The sequence below is a fragment of the Cupressus sempervirens genome, chromosome 4, assembly GCF_028749045.1.
Source record: "Cupressus sempervirens isolate cs-2001-9-10 chromosome 4, ASM2874904v1, whole genome shotgun sequence".
Classification (NCBI taxonomy): Eukaryota; Viridiplantae; Streptophyta; class Pinopsida; order Cupressales; family Cupressaceae; genus Cupressus; species Cupressus sempervirens.
In genome coordinates, this window is record NC_143121.1 from 133,234,082 (window position 1) to 133,238,717 (window position 4,636).

The following is a 4,636-nucleotide window of genomic DNA, read 5'->3' on the forward strand; positions in this document are numbered from 1 at the left end:
TCTTCTTAACTTTTTCTTGGTTAATACTAGAATCTTTAGAGCTTGTTTCCATCTAGTAGTATAACATTTGTGTAACATCATTAACAATATACAATTGAATAATTGTTATGAACAATTCTTAGGCCCTATAATAGTCAAGTCTATTTATCTTGTATTCCCAAAATATTATCTACATTAATGCTCTCTTTAAACTAGGATGAAATAATATGCATCATATTTTTTTGTTCCTTACCTTTGGACTTATCAATTTGTTTTTATTGTCCTTGTATATCAACATCCATTACTTTATCTTAAGTATCATCGATCATATATGCACTAACACCAATTTCCTCTAATTCATTAACTTTTTCCTTTTCTACATTGTTTAGTTCCAATAATTTTGATTGATCATGAACATTTGTGAGTTCAACTCATACCTCTACTTCAATAATTGCACCTATACTATCTATCATATTATGATCAATCTCAAGTTTTTCCTTTACACCGTCAATTATTAAACCTTCATCAATTTATATGACATATGGGCCACTCTTATTTTTCTTTACTAATTCATCCACATAGGCTTCTTCATCTTTATTTTTGGGAAAACATAGTTTGTCTCTTAGGATTTATTTTGTATGATCTACTAAATTATATTATCCAATCAATAACCTTTTTACTATATATTTGGTCTTAAAAACTTGTCTCACCTTTTTTGTCATGTCCCTAATCTCTTTAACAGATGCATCAAGCACAAGATTTAGTAAAAAAATTAATTATCTATTTATCTTGTGATGTATCTTCCCTCCATATTCTATACAAATCATTATGGATTTGTAATTGTAATTGCACTAAAATTTGGCTAAGTTTAAGCATTCTAGAAATCTTAACATCTTCAATCTTTTTTCTTGATCTTTCTTATTAAATAAATGATTGTACTTATTTACTCCAACTAAAATTGTAAATTATTACATCTAGAGTTAATACCTTTTTAGATTTAGTCTTAACTATTTTGGTTGTGGGAGAACTTACCACTATTATCTTCTTACCTTTGGATTTGAGATCTTTTACTTTTTTCTTTACTTCTATCTCTTAGCTCTCATCCTTAATAGTTACATTTTCTTTTCCTTTAACTTCTTCCTTTTACCTAATATTATTTTTTATGTACTTGGTACCCTTTTCATTGGTGAATATTTATATTGAATCTTCTTACTAATTTCTTAACTTTATTCTTCATAAATGAAGAGGGTTTCTCCTTCTTCACATGTGTGGTACTACTTGTTTTTCAACTAATGGGGCCATTTCTAGTTCTATCAACCACTTCAAAATCATCACCTTGAGATGTAATTAATGTATTTGATTTCTTAGTAGCATGTATAGATATTTATTTATCTATTTATTCCTTAATTGAGTCTTTATCACTCATGAGCTTATAAACCTCCTTTCTTACCCCTCTACTTATTACTAATTTCATCAACTTAATTAGAATGCACTTTTAGAGATTTTTTTGTATAAGTTCCAAACCTTAGTATGTTAGGATCTACCAACTCACTTATAAACTTCTTAGCATATAGAGTAATAATATAACCTCCCTATTCATATCCTATTGGCATAATCCATTATTTTCTAGGCTTGACTTATTCCATCTAGCAAGTATTAATATCAAACATGAAGCATATTATATCAAAATACTTCTCTACAATCTTAGAAGGTATCATTTCCTTCTCATGAATATTTTTTGAAAATCCTTAAAATAACCCCATAGTATACTCGTGAAACCATTCCATGATATCATGATGCAATTATTGATGTAAACCTAGATTGAGGTAATTTTTGACCACTGAATATTATCTATACCACGGGAAAAAAATTTGAAAGTAGAAGAATATACACATGATTAACTCACTGAATTTAAACTCCTTTATTGTGTCCTTTTTGGTCTTCTTTAGGTTCAACATAAATTTATCCTTCATAATTTAAACAAGATCAAAATATTCCCTTTATGTTACCATAAAATATGATGTATGACCGATATTTCCAAGAATACTATTTTCTCATCCCATGTGGAATCAATTTGATAACCTCCTCTTTAGGGATTCTGCAAGGAAAAAACACATTGCCAGTTCCCAAAAAAATTGTAATTTTATGGATAGCTTCCTTGGCACTGATTCATAGCTTATCCAGCCATATACGTTGATCATGGATCCTAGTTAGTACATATCTGACCTACTCATCTTTGAAATATTTTTGGTAGTTGACTGCATGATGCATGCCTATATGGGTAATACAATTGTATTAATCCTTTAACATTAAGTTTTCATCGCATAACTTTGTGTACTATTCATCAATTGTTCATATTCCTAAACTTTCCAAATTACCATGAATTATATAAGATATTATGTCTTGAATGTGTAAGACACCATAGGAAATGTTAATTAGGACACTACCTAGATCATTCTCCATAGAGTTATATGGATGCCTCTTAAAATTAGGATGAGTTCTTTGGGATATATTAGTTAAACTAGTATATCCATATTAGAACTTCAATCACAAGGGAAGATAATGGATTAAATACCTCAAACTCTATTAAATTAGTGTTCTTTATGATAACACAATAATATTGATTGATTTCTTATTCCAAATTACTAATGTCCTTCAAAATTTCTTGAAAAATGATGTTATGACTCCAAACAACTTTCAAATACACAAGGTGAAAATGAAATGATGAACTAGCCATTTTATTCACCCTTATAGATATATAATAAATGTGTAAATTGATAGAACTTACATTTTCACCAACAAACACCAATTCTATTACTAATTGATCAAAACATCATGAATTTTACCAAAATTCTATGGTATATTCAATATTACCTCATTTTTATATTAAATTTTTTATTACATCCAACCACATATCTAAAGGGTTTCCTAAAACATAATAAAAAACCCCTAAGCTAAAGGATAGCTTAGTTTGATGGTGAAATATCCACACTTAATGATGATGTGGTATTATCACATGCATTAATTCCTTATTTATAATGCTCTTTCTTCTTCAATGTCTTCTCATCTCATTTCTTACATTCTTGATATTAATAGGTTTATTTCCTCTTTGATTCTATTATTGGTCAGCTGATTGGTTCTTGAATTGATAGTTCCTAGCAAGATGACCAATTAGATGATAGTAAAAGCATACCATATTAGTTGAATTCCATGTTCCTACATTTCCTCCTTCTTTCCTTATTAAATAGTTCACATCCATGTGACCATGATTACCACACACTAATCATGTGATATTGAATCACTTTCCTCATTTTACTAGTGGGCTCAGGAAATCTACTCTAGACTCACATCCATCATATTTTTGGCCATATTTATTTCATGTGTATAATAATATCCATCAAAGATATTACTACTATATCTATTGATGGGATAGGATCTATACCAACTTATAGTATGACCCTACTTGATTTAGTTATAACAACATCCATCAAAAGTATAATACCTAATAATAGGATGACTTCTACAAACATTTGATGTATGAGCAACCATCACTCTTTTAAAAAAAAATGTTAATATGGCTTCTTATTAGAATTGGTTGGATTCACCTTAGCATATAGCTATGGCTTCTTTGGTTTTGATGATTAACTAAATTTAAAGTTTCTTTTATAATTATATCCATGTCCCATGATGGTCTTCTTTCTTCTCCTTTGACTCCTTAATTTCTCATCAATATTCTCATAACTTTCATTATACTTATTTAGTTTCTCATTGTATTCCTTTAGTCTTCATTTTTACTTAGGAGCTACAAGATTTCTTCACTTGTATTATGAATCCTTTAATTTTTTTATGAAATTTTTTTGTTAATTCATAAATAACTCTTCCTTATTTTGGATTTAGGGTATCCTTGTCAAATTTATTGACTTCTTCTGCAACTTTAATTACATCCTCTACAAGTTTTTGTGCATCCTCTATAGTTCTTCTTTGTTCCATGTCTTCACATATCCTAATTGTCTGAACTTCAACATTTTTCCTTAGGTTTTCTTTTTCTCTCATTAGATTCTCATTTTCCTTCATTAGGTATAATATTATAGCTTCCTTAGATTCTTTAGATCCATGTTTTGATAGGTGCTCAATATAGTCTTGGATTTTATTTAGTCACTCAAAATGTTATTGTCTGTTAGTAGTAGACATCCTCAGTTGATCCTTCAGTTAATTGATTACCTTTTCATCTTATTAAATATTAATTTTATAATTATAACTCTAGGTATTCCAATCATATGTATCTCACCCAAATTGTTAGGCTTCTTTAAGAATATTTGGCTCTAATAGCAATTTTTAGGTGTAAAAGCTACTAACAGCTAAATGGGTGAATCAATGCAACTAGAAATATGAAGTTCTTCTTTAAAAAATTTAATAAGAAAGAGAACACAAAGAAAAGTATTTTATAGTAACTAATCACATAAAGAATTCACATAATAAAACACTCGACACAATACTTTTCATGTGGAAGCCCTTGTTAGAGTGTGAAATCACATGTGGGAGAGATCTCCACAATATTTCACTAGTGTATTGATGAAATATTCCATGTTAGGAGAAATTATGAAAACCCTTTTAAGGTGTTCCCAACTAAAAGTATCATTATATTGGTTAAAATCTA